This window comes from Cavia porcellus, unplaced genomic scaffold, assembly GCF_034190915.1.
Source record: "Cavia porcellus strain 051 isolate PalLab524CR breed Dunkin Hartley unplaced genomic scaffold, mCavPor4.1 scaffold_3, whole genome shotgun sequence".
Taxonomy (NCBI): Eukaryota; Metazoa; Chordata; class Mammalia; order Rodentia; family Caviidae; genus Cavia; species Cavia porcellus.
In genome coordinates, this window is record NW_026947486.1 from 14343499 (window position 1) to 14366229 (window position 22731).

The following is a 22731-nucleotide window of genomic DNA, read 5'->3' on the forward strand; positions in this document are numbered from 1 at the left end:
GTACCATTGTTTCCAGATATATGATCCTCTACTTACAAAACTGAAAAGATTTCACCAAAATATTACTAGAAATAATAACCAAATTGAGCAATGTGTCAGGACACAAAAACAACATACAGAGGCTGGGAATTTAGCTTAGCAACATAAGCACTTGCCTGGCAAGCATGAGGTCATGAGTTTGACCCCCAGTATCAAAAGTAAAAAATGAAAAATACAACAAATATTAAGCGTTCCTATATACTAATAATGAACTCACTGAGAAAGAAAGCAAGAAAACAATACCATTCACAGTAAATAGCACTGAGAAAAATTAAATACTTAGGAAATAACCTAAGCAAAGAAGTGAAAGATCTTGCCAAAGGAAATTACATAACTATGAAAAAGGAGATAAAAGAGGACATAAGAAAATGGAAAGTTATACCTTATTTCTGGATAGGCAGAATCAATATAATCAAAACTGTTGTAATTCCAAAACTGATATAAAATTGTAATGCAATCTCCATAAAAATACTAATAGCATTCTTTATATATTTAGAGAAAACAACTCTAAAATTCATATGGAACCAGAAGAGTCCCAAAATAGCAAAAGTAATCCTGGGCAACACAAGCAAACCAGAAGGCATCACAATCCCATATTTGAAGTTATTATACAAAGCTACTGTGTTTAAAATAGCTTGATACTCTCATAAAAAAACTAAAAGTGTAAGAATGTATAATAGATATTGTGATAAAGGGAAATAAAGTGCTAAAAAGGAACAAACAACTTGGATAGGGGAAAGGAGAAAAGGAAAAAGGGAAAAAATATATGTGTATAACCGTGTGTGTGTATACAAGATTAACTATACTTCTTTTTTTTTTTTATTTAAAGAAAAGGAAACGAAAAAAAAACATGGAGATTAAAAAAAAAGGGTAGAAATAATACTAAATTACAGACAAACAAAAGGTAAGAAATTGCCAGTTGATAAGTTACAAATTGTCATCTTCGAAATGGCTGTTCAGGTTATAGAATTAAAGTATTTAGAATGACATTCAAAAAAGTGACCCTACAAACCATTCTGCTCTATGGCCGAACAAAAGCTTCGTAATATGATTATCAGTCCCACCTATTTGTTTTACATCTCTAAGAGGATAAGGTTAACCATATCAAAACAGAACAGAACATTTAAAAAAAAATAAAAAACAATTTAAAGAAATACAGATTTCAAAGCAAGTCCACTGGAGATCTACCTTATCTAACTGTCTCTAGCTTCTTACAAATAGTTGTCCCTAACTTCACCCACTTTATATACTTATTGCATATTATAGAACTAATCAAATCATTACAGGATGATGGAGTCTTTTTAGGTCCTCAAGTTCCAAATTAGGGAAGACATTACCAACTACCATCGCATCTCTCATTCTCTTTGTGATAGCCATCCCCATCTCTGCATATGCTGAAGTTGAGCTGAAGAAACCAGTCCAGAGTCATTTTAATCAGCAAGCAATAGATTGCTAGAATTTATATTATAATGCTACAAAATAAGCCTCGGGTTTTTCAGGTCTCTTCCTCAGCGTATTTTTTCCTATCCTCTCTGTATTATAGGGAAAACCAAGTCATAACAAGACAGCGGAACAATTTCCTAGATAAACATGCAATGGATAAGACTTATAAAACTATAATATAAATGATCTTCCGTAGCTACTATGTTTTCTCTTGTTATTTTCAATAGATTTGTCGACAACACTGGCTTATTATAGTTAAATATACTATCACCTATTTTTATAAAAACTTATCTTTGACTGCATTGTAGTATTTGAGAGCTGTTACTGATTCATACCAGTATGGATATCCTTTACATCTTGTCATGCTCAGAGTAGTTTCCTCTACTTTTAGGGTTGATTCTAACACGCATACCAATTTCAAATAGGATCAGTCAAGGCCAACCAATAGTCTTATGATTCAGATACAATTAAGATCAGTCATAGTAAGACAATGTAAGTAATACAGGATTTCAGCCTAAGTCAATAGGAAAGTAAGGATAGTTACCATGGTATAACCTGCTATTTTTGGTTCTAGAGGTCTGTGTCCTCAAATCTGATATGAGTGGACAGACCAGAACAAATTTAATTCAATCTAAATATGGCACTAGGACTACTGTGTCTTTTAAATCGTTATACACCATTAGCAATGACCTCTGCTTTTTTTTTTTAATATAGTTTCAGAGCTGTCTCTACTAAAGACTAGCTTACCGTCTCTGCCTTATGTCTGCTACTCCACTTTTCTGCTATAATTTGTCCACCTTATTCCCTCATTCCACGGTCTGCCCCGTTCACTGAGGCCTCTCTGCCACTGTAGCTGTAATCCTGATATCTCTTCCTCTCTTTCTCTGTAATGTCCTTCAGCGCTCTCTGTAGGGTTGGATTGGTGGCCACGAACTCCCACAGTTCCTCCTTGTCTTGAAAGTATCTTATTTCTTCATTAATTTTTAGAGAGAGTTTTGACGGATATATGAACTTAGGTTGCATATTTTTTTTCCTTCAGGACTTGGAATATTTCTCCCCACTCCCTTCTTGACTTAAGAGTTTGTGTTGATAAGTCTGCTGTTATTTTGATAGATTTCCCGTTATAGGTAACCTGCATCTTTTCTCTGGCTGCTTTTAATATTCTGGTTTTTTTTTTGGTGGATTTCTGGGATCTCGATTATTATATGCCTAGGCGTAGATCTGTTTTGGTTGTAGGTAGCTGGCGTTCTGTATGCTTCTTTTATCTGGATATCATTTCTTTTTGCTATACGTGGGAAATTTTGCTTTAATATCTCTGTGAATATTTTTTGTATTTCATTTTTGGATGTTCCTGCTTCCTCACTCACATTCTTTATTCTTAGGTTATGTATCTTTTTATCATCTTCCAGTTTTAGAATTGCTTCTTTCTGGTTCCTTGTTATTTTTAAGAGGCTTTTTCTTTCACGTTCATAAGCCCTAAATCTCTCTTCAAGTTTCAGAAGGTTGTCTTTAGTTTCTGTCAAGGCATTTTGCCAATATTCAATGGAGTTTTTAGTTTCCTGATATTCTCTTTGGATCTGTTTCATGTATTCTAAGTTATGCTTAAATTCTTCTTCAGATGCTTCTCTTTCTTTTCTGATTTCCTCAGTTCTTCCATCTGTGTTCTCTTGGGCGGGGCTTGTCATTTCTTTAATTAATCTCTTTATATCTTGCCTCACTTGGATCAGGAGTACATCTTTAAATTCCTCTATGAGATCATGTAAGTACTTTTTAATTTCGGCTGATGCTGTGTCGAGCAATGGATGGTTACTGTGTTTGTTCTCTTCAGTGTTTAGTTCTCTTGGGTTTAATTTCTCCTGTTGAACAGCTGGAGATTTTTTTTTATTTTTATCTCTTGTCATGTTTCTGGTTTCTTTCAGACTGTCCTGGAGTTCTCTGGCCCTCTCCGAATTGCTTAGGGCCTTTCAGAAGCGTGCTGGCTTGAGTTTTTGCTGTCCTCCCCAATTTGCTGTTATCTGGGGTAGGCTGGGATGCAGGGGCGGTACAGTCTAGTCTCTAGCCTCTGTGTCAGTTAGTTCATAAATTAGGCTGTACTTTCTGGTTGTCACTGAGTTGTGACCATTCTGCATCCGCCCATTGGGCCCCAAGCAGAGGCCTGGTCTAGCCCCAGTAGCTCCTGCCAGTTCTCCCTGAATCAGAAGCAGCTGAGTAATGGCACAGGATTCTGCCCAGGTCCCAGCCGTTCTCTTCCAAACCTCTCTGTGATAGGAGCACCAGAAAAGCAGATCTGCCCAAAACCAAGATGGCTCCCACTAAGTTCTCCGTGCGGAGCTGAAGCCAGCAAGCAATCAGACTCTGCCAGGACTCAAGATGTCTTCCACCAGCCCTCCCTACAGGGGGACCTGGTGATGTCACCAAGCTGCGGTTTCTGCCGCCAGGCTAATATGTCTGCACCAGACTCTGTGTTATTGATTTCCCCGTGGTGGCGGGCCAGCTGTTCTCTGGCCAAACCCAGCAGCCGCAGGGTTTTCTGTACTCACCAGAGTCCGGTGCAAGTCCCCGCTCCGGGACTGCCGCACACCAAGCCGTCCACTTTTCCCCCCCCTCGCGGCTCAGCACTGACCAGTCAGATTTCTGTGCACCGTTTAGATTCGAAGCGCCAGAGCTCTGTACATCCGCTCTGGTGCAGCGGTGCAGAACTGGCTGCCACCTGGAGTCTCGATCTGGGTCTCAGTTTCCCGCAGTCCCCAAAAGCAACTCAGCTTTTCGTGCTGGGTCCACGAGTCTGTTCGTTGATTTAAGGGCGCGGGATTTGCAGCCTCCGGTCTCAGCACGACTTTAAATCCTCCAGCTGTACTGTCTTGGTTAATAAGAATCGCTATCGATTTGTCTGGTCCTCTCCATGCTGTCTTTTTTTTTTTTAGCTTTGAGTTTGAATTCTCTGGAGAGACTCTTCGCTCAATCCCCTAGCTCACCGCCATTTTCAGACCCCTTAACTATACTTCTAATCTCTGTAATTTCATCAAAAAAGAATAGCTTGTGCTTTCATTGTTTGATTGCTTGAGCATTTCTTTCATGCCTCATCTTGTAATCTGAACAAATGCTTGTAAATAATATGCAATATTCTAACTACTGTTAATTTGCTACTATTTTTTTGAAATTCTGCATTATTTCCATCCTTGTTTTGTTTTTAAAATAAAAAATATATAAACAAAATAGGCAAGGCCATCAATGGAACAGAATAAAGGAAGCAAAAAAATTTTCTGTTCATATCAGCTATCTGATCTTCAATGAAGAGGCCAAAAACATATTCTGGAGAAAATGATAGCCTCTTTAATAAATGGTGCAAAGAAAATTGAACATATACATGCAGGAGATTTTGCCTAGACCCATATATTTCACCATGTACTAAAATAAAATAAAAATAAAGCAAAGATCTAAGTGTTAAAACAGAAAAACTTCATCTACTGGAAGATAAAGTAGGTAAAACTCTTGAAGACATGGCCATAGGCAAGGACTTTCTGTACAGAATCCCAATGGCACAAGAAAAAGGACCAAGAAGGAATAAATGTGATCATGTCAAATTAAAACCTTCTGTATAGCAAATGAAAGAATCAACAGAGTAAAGGGAAAGCCTACAGAAGGGAAAAAATTTACTAGCTGTTCTTCAGAAGATTAACTTCTAGAATATATAAAAAACTCAAAAATTAGACTTTCTCAAAATAAAATACTCAATGAAAAAAAAATGGGCCACTGGGAGGAATAGGCACTTCTCAGAAATACTGAAGCAGGAGCCAGAGAAATCAGGCAAGAGAAAGAAATAAAAAGGATATATATAGAAAAAAGACAAATTCAGAGTATCACTGTTTACATGTTACATGATGCCCTACTTACAAGATGTATAATAAATATATTTGACAATATTCAGCATCTCTGGCCATCAGAGAACTGCAAATTAAAATAACACTAAGATAATACCTTATTCTTGAAATACTTTTCAAGAAATGAAATAACAAATGCTAATAAGGCTGTGGGAAAAGAAAGAAATAATTCTACATTGTTTGTGGAAACATAACTAGTACAACTGCTATAGCAATCAATATAGAGATTCCTCAAAAATCTAAAAAGAAGTTTCATTTGAGCCACCTAGAAGATACCCTTCTGGTATCTTCCAAAAAGAGTTAAAAGTCATCATAATACACTGATACATGCATATGCATGTTGAAAGCAATATGGTTTATAGTAGTTAAATCTGGGAAACAGCCTATATGCCATTTAACAGATAAATGAAAGAAAACATGATTTTTACACATAATGGGATACTACTCTGTCATAAAGATATATTTAAGGCACTCATAGGTTACTGGACGTACTTTGAAACAATTATATTAATTAAGTAAAACAATCACATAGACTTAACTTTTGGGTGGTTTATCTTACATGAGAAACCAAAAAAATATAAACAATAAAATTAAAGGTACATTTTAGGAAGAACTTTTTAAAATGAGAAAGTGAATAAGAGATGGAAATAGGGGAAAGTAAAGGGAGAGAAAGGGGATAATAAAATGGAAGTAGAACTTTTGCAAATAGGAAGAGGACCAATAATTGAAAAGAAAAGGAAGGGTTGAGAGGGGTGGGGAACAAAATGGGAATTGAGATCTGTTGCATATATGCATAAACTCACCACAATAAATGTAATCATTATATACTGCAAACATGTAAAAATAAATAAATAAATAAATTGTTTCATATACACCTTATACATATGACCTGAAAGTAATTTTTTGTCTCTCTGTTTTTTTTGAGACAGGGTCTCAATTTGTAGTTCAAGCTGGCCTCAAACTCATTGCAATCTTCCTGCCTCAGCCTTCTGAGTACTGGGATTACAGGTGCCAGACTTTGAAGCTAATTTTATACAATATTTTTATTTCAGTGTGTCTGAATGGTAATTGCGACTTTTCACATGAAAACATGTGCCAAATTTTCCACTTTGGTACCAAAAGTTTTAAATTTTGGAGCATTTTAGATTTTTCAGGTTAGAAATGTTCAACCTGTAGTAGTTTTTCTTGCCCTCTGACAAAAATGAGACTGGACTAGTTGGGCCTGCTGGATTTTGTTATGTTTTGTTTCTTATAAAAAGAATAAAAAAAACAGAATTTCAAAACAAGATAATAGGAGAATAACAATGATTAATATATTACATATTGCTATCTTCAGAGTAGTTACTCAGGGTACAAGATATAAGCATGAGACCTTGGCCAAACAATATTACCAAAAACCTTTCTTTTCAATGAACTAAGAGAAACTAACAGTATATCTATTTTAGCTATCTTGTAATATACATATTTTTCTTTCATTTGTTATATATATATATATATATATATATATATATATATATATCACAAGACAGCTAGAGAGAGAGAGAGAGAGAGAGAGAGAGAGAGAGAGAGAGAGAGTTCTACTTTGTCTGCTCCCCATCCCTGACCCCCACCTTCCACCTTTGCAGGTCAGATGTGACTTCATTCAGTATCCTGAGGAGTGTAGTTTGTGGTGATTGAATACCAGAAGGTGGCAGCAAAACACTATCTACTGGGAAAGTTCTGCCAGATGCCTGAGAAACTAGAGAAAAGGGTCTTTGGTTTTGAGTGCTAGGTTCCCATCTCAATTCAGAACTGTGCCCAGGGCCCAGGGACATGCACCAAACACAAAGTAATGAAGATTTGATTCCATAGTGGTCACTTTCAAGGGAATAATGAAGGATAATGAAAGGAAAAGATGAACGTTGCAGGTTAAATATACTGAACACTTAATGTATTCTAGGACAGAGTTGCTGAATGGACAGTATGTGTGCCAGAGTAGGCTGTTTCTCATCATTGAAAGCTCTAACTATTTAGCCATCACTGTTACATTCTGTGCATCCAAATATGAACACAATGACTTCCCCTGAGATACTCTAGTGGAAGTAAAAAGCTCGATGTTCCTCCATGAAGAAAAACAAGAGGAAGACCAAGGCCCTGGCTGGGGACTGATGCTTGTGCTGATATTTTTCCTTTGCCTACGGATGCATTTTCTACCTTTTTCCTTACTGCTTCCTGCTCCCAGAGACTATATAGATTGAAAGACAGAGAATAAAGGAAAATTTGGTGGGCAAATCATAAGGAAAAATTTGAGTGTGCTCAGGCCTATTAGTCCCAGATAGGTAGTTTTGGGCTGGTCTGTAGCAGAAGGCACTTGTTCTGTTCAAGGGGTCTGCTATACAAAATTATTTCTCATTCTCATTGCCAGCAATAGTTCTTTCCCCTCATTTCTTCTAATTTAATGGTGCAAGAAGCTTCTTCTAGTTTTTTTTTTTGGGGGGGGTTAGTTTTTTGTGGTACTGTCTCTTGTCAGGACTCTTTTTCATCCAGTCTATTCTATTCAAACATTTAAAAAAAACCCTTCCTCAAGTGATCCTATTTATAACATGCTCTCTGCTTTTGGGACCCTGCCTCATACAAGATTGAACTAAATCATATTTACCTCCTAAGCTCAGCTAGAAAAGATGAGGAAGAGAAGGAATGGCTTAAATGGAGAACTATGAATAATTTATTGTCACCAAAAAAATAAGTATAGATATGGCAGATCATTTTAAGGTAAATGGGACACAAGACATGAGGCTTTCTTGAGTTGGCACCTAGCTTCTTGAACTCTGATCTGATGAAGAAAGGCAGATCATGAAGAGCATTGACTAGAGTAATGGCTTTTACACAGCACAGGGAGTTGAGACAGAGGATAAGGAATAAAGATAGCAATATGAAAAGCAGTTAAAGAAAATTTACCACAATCTCATCAAAAGATGAGATTACAACCAGGTTAATGGCATTTGAGATGAATCTGACAAATACTAAAAAGAAAAAATCCATAGAAATTGTATTAGTGGTACCAAGGAATGAAATATAAGCCACCAACAGCTAAACAGTTACAAACTTGAGCCAGATTACAATGACACACATCTGGAATCCTGGCTACTCTGTAGACTGAAGTGGAAAGATAACACATTCAATGCCAATGTGGATAATTTAGTAAGTTCTCATACCAAAATAAAATTTTTAAAAAGGGTAAAGAGCTGAGGTTGTGGCTCAGTGGTAAAGCACTTGCATAGCATGTGCCAGATTCTAGGCTGAATCCCTCATATTGCAAAAAGAAGTTACAAAATTGGGTCTATTAAAATATGAGGCAAAGGATAGCATACCAGTAAAGAAATGGAACAACTTGTTCCCTGAGAAAAAAATACAGAGGTTATTAAAAGACTACAAACGGTAGTGGTTTCCTAAGTAAGAATTAAAAAACCAACACTGGATAAAACCAAATGAAACCATAGGTCTGGAAATATTGGCTTATTTAATCTCACCCTTCATTGGAGAATAAGAGGTCCATTGATTATCTGGCTTAACAAGGGCACTCAAAAAGCATGGTCTCTGTCACCATTGATCCTGATATACCAAATTCACTAGAACAGGAAATCCACCTAGTAGATTAGTAAGGCAATCTTCTGAGTATGTCTGGGAGGGTCATGGAGGGATAACCTTTGGTACTATATATGATTCCTTACCTCTTCCTCTCTAGCACCAATTTCCTGTCCTACTTTTCTGTCACCATGAACTGAGCAGCTTTCCTCCACCACAGCACACACTCTGCCATGATGTTTCTTGAGCCAAATGACTGTGGAAATGAATCCCCCAAAACATGAACTGAATTATACCTTTCTTCCTTAAGTTGTGAGTGTCAAGTATTGTACACAACAATAGAAAAATCTTACTAATACGGTATCTTATTAGGTTTAGCTGGTTGGATGTATTTATCGTGACAACATTTAGTTTTGATGTTTCTTAGGCAACACCCTACAAGTAGAACACCCTGCTTTGGTGCGGCTGGGGTTTGGTAGGAGTAAGGAGCAGAGGAAGTGATAAAAGAATTAAAGACACTCTCAGGTTGCTAAATTACATAAGGAATTGGATAGGCATACAATAAACTGTAATCTTGGGTAAAAGGAAAGAATAGAAAAGTCACCAGTGACAGACGGGAGTTGGCACCCAGCAACCCATGATCATCTAGAAACCCACAGTGGGGTCCACAGGGACTAGGAAGCTGTGTGCAGTAACCTACCTACACCCAGGAGCCATAGGTTCCTAGGAACCAGGAAGCTGCACCAAGTGACCTGCCCACACACAGGAACTATCTCTAAGGCCCATGGGCACACGGAGGTGGCACCCAGTGACCTGAACTCAACCAGGAATGCTTTCTGAGGCCTCAAGGGTTGGGGTGTCCATGTCTAGTGACTTCAGTCACCCAAGAACCCTCAGTGAGACCCACAGAGACTGAGTTTGCTCCCAGAGACCCACTCACACCAGAGAATCATCTCTGAAGGCCATTGGGATGGTGAGTCTATGTCCAGAGACCTGCAGCCATTGGAAACACTCAGTGAGGCCCACAGATGAACAAGCTGCCAGTGCAGGAAGCAACTAGGTCTCGACAAATGGCTGATTTGGAGGAAAACAGGAAAATGCCAAAATGAAAAGATAAAATGAAATTTTAAACTTCTAGCCATTCTAGGTCAAGTACAGGAGACACAGACATGGATAAAATCAGAAATCAGACACCTGAAATTTCTGAAATGATAGCAATAGAAGTAATAAAATGCCTCAAGGAAGTTGTAAAGGAAATCAGAACAGAAATAATCTCTCAGGTAAAAACAGAAATGATAAACATAATGAAGAATTGATAAGTAGATCCGCAGAAAACATACATAAAAAATAGAGAAGCGTAGAAAAATGGTAGAAACTTTAATGAACAATACAGAAAATAATTGCAATACATGAAACAGATTTAAGGAGATATCCTGGAAATAAAAAATTCAATTCAAAGCTACCAATACTGCATAAAGGAAATTGAAGATAGAATCTCAGACTTTGAAAACAGGATTATGACTAGTAAGCATGAAAGAAAAAATCTCTTAAATGTAACAAGGAATCAGGAAATAACAATTCAACTGCTGCAAGATGATGTACAGAGAAACAATATAAGGTTGATAGGTGACACTGAAAAAGGAGATGATGCAAATTACATAAAAAGACTATTTGGAGAAGTAATGGCAGAACAGTTGTCACACATGGGAAAAGAATCTGGCATGCAGATAAGCAAGGCATATAGCACTCCAGACACATAACTAAAATAAATCTATATCTTGACATATAACAATCAAGATCTGAAAAGTTCAGCAAAAGAACAGAATATTAAAAGCTACAAGACAAACGAAACAGATTACCTATAAAGTCAAGCTTATCAGAATCAAGTCAGACTTCTCAAAATAAACCATCAAGTCAATAAGAGCATGGAGAGGTATTTCAAGTACTAAAAGAAAACAAATTTCAACTCATATTTATGTAATGTGCAAAACTATCTTTCAAAATCAGTGGAGAAATAAGATACTTCCACGACAAAGAAAAACTAAAGAACTTCATAACCACCCAACTAAACTTACAAAAAGTACTGAAAGACATTCTAGACAGGGATAAAAATGACCACAATGCCAAGAACAACAACAGAAAGGAACAAACAAGGAGTACAAGCAATTAAACAAAGGGGAAAAATAGGGAATCAACAACACAAAGATAACATGACAAAGATAAGCCAATACATATCAGTTATAACCATTAACATAAATGGCCTCCATTCACCAGTCTAAAGAAACAGACTGGCAGAGTGAATTAAGAAACAAAGCCCAACAATGTGCTATATACAAAAACACATTTAACTCAAAAGGAAATTGATAGACCGAAAGTCAAAAGATGAAAAACAATACTCCATGTGACAGGAACCCAGAAAAAAGCAGGGATAGTGACAACGAAAACTTCAAACCAAGAATAACTGAAAGAGATAAAGAAGGACCCTACATACTGGTTAGGGGAAAATTTCAAGAGGAAGAGATAACAATCATAAATATATGTGTATCAAATAAGGGAGCACTCAATTATGTAAGACAAACACTAATAGATAAGAAAAATCAAATCAGCAATAACACAATTACAGTGGGGTAACTTGACATCCCATTATCAAAAAGACACAAATAAACTAGACAAAAAAATCAGCAAATAAATAACAGAACTAAGTCATACTTGTGAACAAATGGACTTACTATATGTGTACAGTGTTCTATGCAACATCAGAATATACATTCTTCTCAGCTGCACATGGTACATTCTCTAAAAGAAACCATATATTAGCCCATGGAACATGCTTAATAAATGCAAAGCAATTGAAACTATCCCATGCATATTACTTGACCATAGTGCACTGAAAGTGGAAATTAATGACAAAAGAAACAGCAAAAACTCCATAAACACAGGGAAACTAAATAATATTCTAGTGAACAACCAATGGTTCACAGAAGAAACTAAAGAACAAATTAAACAATATATACAATCAAACAAAAATGCTGCATAACTTACCAGAGCCTGTGGGATATAATGAAAGCAGTCCTCAGAGGTAAATTCATTGTAGTGAATTCTCACATCAAGGAAACTGAATGAGCACAAATAAGCAACCTAATTTTGCACCTCAAACTTCTAGAAAAAGAAAAATAAGTTAAATCTAAAGCCCAAATAAGAATGAAACTTATAAAAAGCAAAACAGAAATTAATGCAATTGAGATAAAGAAAAAATACAAAGAACTAATGAATTGAAAAGTTGGTTCTTTGAAAGAATAAATACAATTAATAAACCCCTAGCAATGTTACCAACAAAAGGAAAGAAAAAATTCAAATTCATGTAATAAGGAATGAGAAGAGTGAAATCACAACAGATCTGGTAGAAATACAGAAGATCATCAATACCTACTTTGAAAATCTCATAGAAGCAAAAACACAGAAGAAATGGACAGAGTCCTAGAAACATATGAACTACCAAAGCTGGATCAAGAAGATGTAAAACTGCTGAATAACCCAATTTCAATTAATGAAATTAAAACCTTACCAACAAAGAAAAGGTCAGGTCCTGATGGATTCATTGTTGAATTCTACAAGACATTCAAGGAAGACTTAATGCCAAAACTCCTCAATGAAATTGAAGGGAAGGCAATTCTCCCTAACTCATTCCTAGAAGCTAGTATTACTCTGGTACCAAACCAGAAAAAGACCCAACCAAAAAAGAGAACTACAGGCCAATCTCCCTAATGAACTTAAATGCAAAAATCCTCAATAAAATACTATAAAACAGAATGCAACAAATCATCAAGAAGATTATACACCACGAACAAGTTGGATTCACCCCAGGAATGCAGGAATGGTTCAACATACACAAAACAATAAATGTAATACATCATATTAACAGAGTGAAAGATAAAAATCATATGATCATCTCAATAGATGAAGAAAAACTTTTCAACAAAGACAAACATTTATTCATGTAAAAACCCTGGAGAAAATTTGAAAAGATGGTCTTTACTCAATTTGATAAAAGTCATCGATGACAAATCAACAACCAACATCATACTAAATGGTCAAAAGCTGAAAGTTTTCACTCTAAAATCAAGATCAAGACAAGGCTGTCCACTGTTACCACTGCCATTCAATACAGTTCTGGAAATATTAGCCAGAATAATTAGACAAGAGAGAAAGAAATTAAGGAATAAGAATAGGAAAGGAAGAAGTTAAATTATTATTTGCAAAGGGCATACTCTATATAAATGACACTAAAACTCCACCAATGGACTTCCAGACTTAATAAGCAAATTCAGTAGCATAGATGGGTACAAAGTCAATACTCAAAAGTCAATACCACTCCTGTACACAAATAATAAATTCACTGACAGAGAAATTAGGGAAACCACAAACTTCACAACAACATCAATAAATGAAATACTTTAGGAATCAATCTAATAAAAGAATTAAAAGATTTATACATTGAAAATTATAGTAGTCTGAAAAAAGAAATTGAATAGGAATTCAGAAAATGGAAAGATGTCCCTTGCTCATGGATAGGAAGAACCACCATTATGAAAATGGCCATACTCCCAAAACTGTTATATAGATTTCATGTAATCTTGTGATTGAAATACCTTTAGCATACCTCACAGATCTAGAGAAAACATTCCTAAAATTCATATGAAACCAGAAGGGACCTAGAATAGGAAAGGTAGTCCTGGACAACAAAGGCAAGGCAGGAGGCATCACAATGCCAAACTTGAAATTATACTACAAAGTTACCATAATAAAATCAACATGGTACTGGCAAAAAAAAAAAAAAAAGAACTAAAGATCAGTGGAATATAACAGAAAACACAGACATAACTACAAAAACACTTATCTTTGACAAAGGTGCCAAACATGTTCACTGGAAGAAACTTTAATAAGTGATATTGGGAAAACTAGCTTTCTACATGCCAAAGACTTAAACTACACCCATGCCTATCACCATACACTAAACCAAAGTCAAAATAGATCAAAGATCTAAATATTAAGACAGAAGTATTAAACCTACTGGAAGACAAATTAGGAAGAAATCTTGAGAATGTAGGAATAAGCCGAGAGTTCATGAACAAAAACCACACTACACAGGAAGTACTTCAAAGATTCAACAACCAGCATTTCATCTTATTACTAAGTTTTTGCACATTAATAGAAATCACTAACAGAGTGAAAAGAAAATCCACAGATTGGGAAAGTATTTTTGTCAACTGTCCCTCAGACAGAAGACTTATATCTAGAACATATAAAGAACTGAAAAAAACGAGGCCCCCACGAATTTAAAAACCCAATCCAAAAATGCACATAAGAATTGAATACACAATTCTGAGATGAAGAAATACAAATTGCAAAAAAAAAATATTTGTAAGATGTTCAATATCATTAGTCATTTGAGAAAAACAAATTTTATATTAAAGAGAAAAGCAGAAAAAGGGATAGAAATAACACAGATTTGAAAAAAAAACACAGAATTTCAAAAATCCAGTAAGAAATCAACACTAGTTAATATATTGTATACTGTTATCTTACAAGTAGTGGTTCAGGTTATAAGATCTAGGCATAAAAATGATCAAACAGTGACAGCACAAACTATTCTTTTTGATGAACTAACAGAATTAGTAGTGTAGCTATCTATCTTGCACACATATACGTACAGTCATATGTGTATACCTACATACCTATAACCTTTTCCTTTCCTCCATTTTTTCTTCCTCCTATCACAGTTGTTCTTTCCTTTTGAGCACTTTCCTTGCCTTTCATTATTATAATCACTATTGTACAATTTGAATCTTATTACTCTTTCAGTTGAGAAATGCAAATTAAAAAACACTGAGATACCATTTCACTCTAGAAAGAAAGGCTAACATCAAGAATTTAACCAATAACCAATGCTGGTGGGCCTGTGGGGCAAATAGAACCCTGCTCCCTTGTTGGAGGGTTATGTAGACTGATACAGCCACTGTGGAAATCAGTATAGAATTTCCTCAAATACTAAGATTAGAAGTTCCATTGGACCCAGCTATTTCCCTTCTGGATATTTTCCCAGAAGAACTAAAAACATCATACCAAAATTATATATTTGCACCCATGTTTATAGCAACACAATTTGTAATAGCTAAATCTTGTAAACAACCCAAATGTCCATCAAATGAGGAATGAATAAAAAGATGTAGCATTTTATATAATGGAATACTACTCAGTCTCTTAATGATAAACTCAAAGCTTTTATAGGTAAATGGATGCAACTAGAAACCATACTCAAAAGTGAAATAAATCAGACTTGTATGTGTAGACACCATATTTTCTCATGTACAAAAACCTGAAACAGTAAGATCCAAATGTTACATAGATATAGTAAAAGGCAAAGAAACTACTCAAAGGAAAAGTATATTGTTTGATCAGTCTTGCAAGCGTGTAGCTCATAGCCTGAGCAATTAATTTGAGAATAACAATATGCAATATAATGACCACTGTTAAATTCCTATCATCTTGTTTTGAAATCATGTATTTCCATTGTTGTTATTGCTGTCGCCATCATTTTGCTTTTGTTGCTGTTTTTTGTTTGTTTGCTTCTTGATTTTTATGTCTTTTCTTTTTGAAATAAAATTAAATAAATAAAAAATAAAAAGAAGAAAGATCACCTGAAAGAAGAAAGTTGGATGCCTGATCTACAGTGAATTTAAGGTACCATGCAGGTGGACGAGTCTGTTTTAGTGTACAATGCTCAGAAGCAAGTCTCTAGATAAAGTTCTGGGAGACATCTGGCAGTAGTTTAGGTTGAAAAACTGAAAAAATGGAAGAGGAGGAGCAAGGAGAGAATAGTAAGCAAAGAGTTATTCTCAAGGTTCATTTTATGTGTTAATTTGGCTGAACCTCAAAGCCCAGATAGTTGATCAAATATTATTCTGGAAGCTTCTCTGAAGGTGCTTGTGGATGATGTTAATGCTTAAACTGGTGGACTTCTGAGTAAAGCAGACTGCTTTATAAGGTTTGTAAACTTCATCAGTTGAGGATCTTTACAAAAGACTGATTCCCCAAAGAAGTAATTCTTCCCACCTGAACCTTTGGATTTGAACTACAGATTTTGGATTTGGCAACCTCAAGAATGATAGGAGCTCATTCCTGAAGCTAAGTCTCTGTAAATGCACATATCCTGTTAGATTAGTTTCTCTGGAGAGATTAGATATTCTTCATTTGGGTCTTTTACTATCTACATCAAATATATACTTTTATTCAAGTTTCTTCTCCTAAAAGGAATAGAGATAATTCACACAAAAAGAGGCAATCAAACTTAAGCCACTTATCTCCAACCCCACTATCTTGTCCTTCATCCAGGAAAAGGATAACCAGTTTTCTGACGTGAACAATTTTGACTCTGGTGAAAAAGACACTAAATAACAACCCTGGTGATAGGACCATTAATGCTCCTCTTGATTGGTCACCAGGACTTGTGGGAGGAAGAGGGGACTCTCTGTAAATGGATTGTGAAAGGAAAACAGGGCTTGCTTCTCCAGAAAAATAAAGATTTTGAAAAAATAAAGCACAGTTCAGCACCCTGTCCTCCTGAGAAGAAATTGTATCACCTCTAGAGTCACTCTATATCACAATCCTTCCTTCTGCAATTAGGCAACAGACTTCACATAGCTTTTGAGCATCACTTTTCCCTTGGAAGATTTGTCTCCTATAAACACATTTATCTTGTGGGACCTTGTGGATAAGAATAGCTAGTTGAAAACTAGACTCTTGTCCATCAGAAAAAAAAGAACATATGATGATAAGCTACATCAGCAACTTTCCATATCTTGTCTTCCTGAAATATTTGTTATAGCTTTGAAACTAGGTATAGAGGTGCCTGGCTGTTACGTGCTTGGTCTCAACCTCTTTGAACAGCACTGTGGTATTAATCTCAATCAGAGACTCTGAAGATCTAAATCAGACTTATTGTTGGAAGATATCAAGTATCATTTGTGCTAAGTTCACTTTCCCCTGGCTCTCTCTATTGCTTTTCATCAGTACTGTAGCTAAGAGCAGGAGGGAAAGCTCTCTATACTCATTGTCCAATTGCATTTGTATTCTCACTGATCAGTTTGCCTTACCCACAATAGTCTACCCTGACACCCTTGGTCCCATTAATTCTTGATCCAACTGAAATTAAAATTAATTGAAATTACCTCTGTAACCTACAGCTTTGCTTATTGTTCATGAGATGTTTGACAGTTTGGAAAACTAGTTGTTCCGAACTTTGGAAAACTGATTGTCCCGAACCCACCTCCAGAGAAATGTGCCTTGGGAGGAAGCAGTAGAAGGTGCAGTGGCTGGCATGAGGCTAGCAGGAGCCACGGTGCCAGGAGCCAGTACTGAGAGTGATTGTAGCAAGGGCTAACAGCTGAGACAAAAGCAGTCGTCTCTCTTGTGTAGTCCATGCTGGCCTCAATCTTGTGATCCTCCTAACTCAGACTCCACAGTGCTGAGATTATAGGGTATTATCACTTAACAGTACCAGCAAACGATAGCAAGAGGTAAACCATATGTAATGAGTCTTAACAGTGTCACCACTGGCTATGTGTTCAGATTGGGCTAGTTTAGAGTTTAGGGTATTTTTAATGAAACCTAGAACCCAAATGGGAAAAAATCTTCAAGGAGTCACTTCTGATAATGAGTCTGGAGAGTCATCTGTGTGCATAATATGGGAGTGTTTTGAACCCGAAGTATGTAACTGAAAGTATGGCTCCATTAACAGAGTGACTACTCACTGTAAGCCTTGGATCAAGACAGCAGTTTTATACCTTTCAGCTGGTTTAGAAAGGAGTGTATAGAACCAAATGCAAAGCAAGGAAGCAATCTGACCTTTTCTTTAAATTGGTTATATATATACATTGACTTCCACAGACAAAAATACAGTGAAATAAAATTATTATTTTAATTGGGCATTTATCATATTGAAGCCCACACCTTGTAGAGATTCCTGAAGTGAGATTTGAAACTTTCACTGGTGCTCATTTACACCTTGGACTGTAAGAATGAGTGAATTCTGGTCATGTTTCAACTGCTATATTGCAGTGCAGCCTCAGTCTGTAAGTATAAAGGTTTGTATACAATGAGTGGATGCTTATTAAGCACACCATGGTGTCCCACACAAAGAGTGGGGACTGCAGCAGTGATTACAGGGGAGTTCTATGCATGTTACAGAGAATGGTTCAGTGGAATTCTGAATATATGTTTAAAAAACATTTAATGGGTTTTGAGTAAACCTTGTGTGTGAAGATCTATATTAGACTGTTGTGTGTGACAGAAGATTGCACTGATCTATCACATCAATAACTTCCAGAGAAACAAGGAGGGGGGAAAACAGGCAGCAACCCAAGGTGAAACAGCCATGTCAACCTTAGACACCAGTGGGGGAGAGAGGTAACAGCCAGATTTCCTTTACAACCCCCTAAACTTACCATCTCATTTTCTTCACAGCAACCTTCTGAGGAAGATACTGTTATCCATATTTTTAGTTAAAACAGGTTCAGTGTTTACTGCCCACAGATAGTAAGTGGTCTTGGCTACTTTTTTGTACATGTCCCACGTTTGTGCCTTTAACAAATTGCTCCTTCTATCAAAGTCTCACCTATCAACCTTCTAATTTTTATTCATCTTTGAAAATGCCTAAATCAAGTCACCTTTGTAAAATTTCCCCCAGCTTTCTCCTGACTGAGATAATATCTCTGTATTCCCAAAGCACTTTAATTTATTTTTCTGCAACAGCATAGTAAATAGAAAACAACTGTTATATACTTTCTCCCACATTTGAAATTCTTTAGGACCTCATATATTTTTATCTTCAGAATCAAGCACAGTACTTTGAGGAATGTAAGTGTGCTGCTGGCTGGCTGAATAGTGAATTGGTATATTTCATTCAGTTTTGTAGCAATATAGAAAAAACGTGAGGGTTAAATTAAAATATAACTATATATATAATATACTTTCATTTTTTTTTTTGAGAAAGAATCTTGCTATGTAGTTCAGGCTAGCCTTGAACTCATTATGTAGCCCAGCCTGGGCTCAAACTTCTGGTGATCCTCCTGCCTCAGCCTCCCACAAATTAATATTTAAAAAATTCATACAATATACAAAAAACTAAAATGAAAGTAGCTCTTTCTGCTCTGTTTCCAAATCTCACTAATTCCCAGGTAAAATTACTTTCAGAAATTGGTGTTTATATCTCTACACATCAGATATGCAAACATATTTATATAGGGTTTTTTTTTATTTTTCTGAAGAAGAGTCTCATGTAGTTCAGGCTAGCCTTAAACTCACTATATAGCCCAAGCTGGCCTCAACCTCATGACAATCTTTCTGCCTCAGTTTCCCAAGTACTAAGATTACAGGTGTGTGCCACTATGCCCAGCTCGGGCTTTATTATTTTTCAGTGTTTATACTATAGATAATATTCTGTCACTTGTACCTATTAGTGCAATACATTTCATGCTTAGATATAAATCATTTCCATCACTTAAAAAAAGAAGAAGAAATGTGCTTTGGGGCTAAATATGATTGGATGCACCATGGGACATGTCCCAAGAAAGGGATCTACTTCCCTGCATTCCACAGTTTTACACAGGAGTCAGGAAATGACAGGGAGTACCCAAACAATTTCATGTCTGTTGAAACACCTTGAGCTGTCACAGTCAGAATGAGACCTTTCTGGAAAGAAGAATATCCTTCATTCAAACATTAGATAGGTAAGACAGTTTGCATAACCAGGCTGGAATCAGCTCAAGATACTGCAGCATTTGCTGCTGAGACAGTTTATGACTAAGCTACCTAATATAGGCAGCTACCAGGGCCATTCAGTAAACAAATGCACTTCTATCTCCTCTGAAAATTATTTTTTTTAAATTTTTATTTAACGACAGACTAAACAAAACAGAAAATAGGTAGAAATAATACATACATCCAGAGAAAAAAATAAACAGAAAGAAATCACTAGTTGATGTTTACATATTGGCGTTTTACAAATAGTTGTTCAAGGTACAAAAATGGAACATGTAAAGTGGAAATTCAAACAGCGAGACCACAAACAGTTCTGTTTAACTGTCCAACAAACCTTAGTAACATGGTTGTCAATCCTGTATACTTAAACATACATTCAGTTATCCATAGCTTCATTTATGTTTAGATTAAACAAACTAAACAGGTTAAAATCATTCTGAACAAAGAATAATAATGTTGTTGTATTTCACATCATGACACTCCATGATCAGCACTGCGTACTGTAGTGTCTTTTTTTTTAATTCAATTTAAAGAAAGATTAAACAAAACAGAAAATTGGTAGAAAAAATACATAATTTCAAAGAAAAAAATAAACAGTAAGAAATCACTAGTTGATGATTACGGATTGTCTTCTTACAAATATTCAAGATACTAAAGTGGGGCTTATAAAGTAGGAATTGAAACAGTGAGATTGCAACCACTTCTGTTCAACTATCCAACAAAAACTTATAAATATGGTTATCAATCATATACACTTAAACATACATGTAGTTATCCATCTCTTCAATTATGTTGAGATTGAATAAACCCAAGCAGGCTAATATCACTCTGAACAAAGAATAATACTATTGCTGGGTTTCACATTATGACACTCCAGCATCAGCACTGGGTATTTTAGTGCCTCTTTTTCTTCAGAGTATCTGTTCATTTCATCATGTGTCATAAGATCAGTTCTCATAAACTGTTTATGTATTGTACACATACATGAGTCTTAACATATTTCTATCCTTTCTATATTAGAGGGAGAAATAAAACAAAGCAAGGCAAGACAAAACATATTCCTATAAACACATTACATAAAATAAACATGTAAGATTGTTGTACAAAGAGTTCTACCATGGTTCCTGTGTTGTCTCTTGTTATCTCCAATAGAATTGGCTTTATCATCAGACATAGTATAATTGAATATATCAGTGCATAACAGTATTAACAAAAACACAACCTTGTATATAGTATAGAACTTCAAAAACCCGCAGTTATCAAACCAGAATGTGTATCATAGAGTCTTGTCATTTTCAGTGTAGTTGCATATACTCTCAGATTTGATACTATCAACCATATCAGTTTTGAATAAAATCTTCTCTGCCTCATTTCTGTTATGCTCTTTTTTGCCATCAGTTGTCTGCTTATCTTCTGCATTCTCTTTTCTGCTCCATTCACTGAGGCCTCTCTGCCACTATTCCTGGAATCCTAGTACTTTTCTCTCTCTCTCTCTAGAATGCCCTGCAGTATTCTCTGTAGAGTTGGATTGGTGGTTGCGAATTTCCCAAGTTCCTCTTTATCTTGGAAGCATATTGTTTCTCCATTAATTTCTAGAGATAGTTTATCAGGGTATATCAATCTGGGATGGAGATTTTCTTTCCAGGCTTGCAATATTTCGCTCCAGGCTTTTCCTGACTTGATGGTTTGTGTCGAGAAGTCTGCCGTTATCCTGATGGGCCTTCCTCTGTGGGTTATCTGTTTCTTGTCTCTAAGAGTTTTTAATATTCTGTTCTTATATTGAATTTCTGGGATCTTGATTATTATATGCCTGGATGTACCTCTGTTTTGGTTGTAGGTGGCTAGAGTTCTGTATGCCTCATATATAAGAATTTCATTTCCAAAATTATTTAGTTATTTCTTATGTTTGTTTTAATTAAGGGGAAAAATTTTTAAAAATTAGGATATATAATAGTAACTCTTTTTGATTTCCTATTAACTTGTTTTGAAGTCCTGTAATACTCCCACGATCTTGTTTTGACTGATTAGACTCTGTTCCATTCTGTATGATAGTATCAAGTTTGAGGGTATAGGCAACTACTTTGAAGGCAATAAGATTCACTAAGATGCCCATTCTGGTTTGACTATTGTCTCCTTTGGAAGTCCTATAATGTTTACAATGCCTAAGTTTTATTGGTCTTATTCTCTACTGTTTTGTCCAACTTTATAATATCTAATGAGATAGACAATTCTTTTTAAGGAAACAAGAGACAACGTTGATAACCATTGTTGATAACGTTGTACTCTGTTCTACACCATGTGCTATGTCTATCCTTGGTTTTGACTGACAGCTTTGTTTTGTCATATTTGACTGTATTCTCTCCCCCCAAAAAAGTAATAAGAACTAAGGAGTAATAAAATCCAAAATGTGTAAATTTTGTTGTAAAAAAGAGAGGGGAAAAAAAAAGAGCTCTAACGGATATAACAGCAAGTGTGTTTAGGGGTGTTAAATAGCTGACTATATTAATGTTTTTGGATCATTGAACACAGCTGTTTGCAGTCTCCCTGGTTGAATGTCCACTTTGTATTCTTTGATACTGTGATTTGAGCAACTATTTTCAAGATGATAATATGTAATCTATTAACAGGTGATTTCTTACTGTTATTTTTTTTTGTAGTTCTGTATTACGTGTACCCTTATACCGCTTTGTTCTGTTTTGTGTTTTTCTCTTTTTCCTCTTAAATAAAATTTTAAAAAAAAAGAATTTCATTTCCTTTTCCTATGTTTGGGAAGTTTTCCTTAGTTATTTCTGTGAATAACCTTTGTAGTTCCTTTGTTTGTACCCCAGCTCCTTCATTCACATTCCTTATTCTCAAGCTACAGATCCTTTTGTCATCTTCTAGCCTTTGTATTGTTACTGCGTGTTTCTTTATTATTTTTAAAAGTTTTCCCTTTCATATTCCCACACTGCAAAATTGTCTTCCAGTTTGGATAATGTATCCTTAG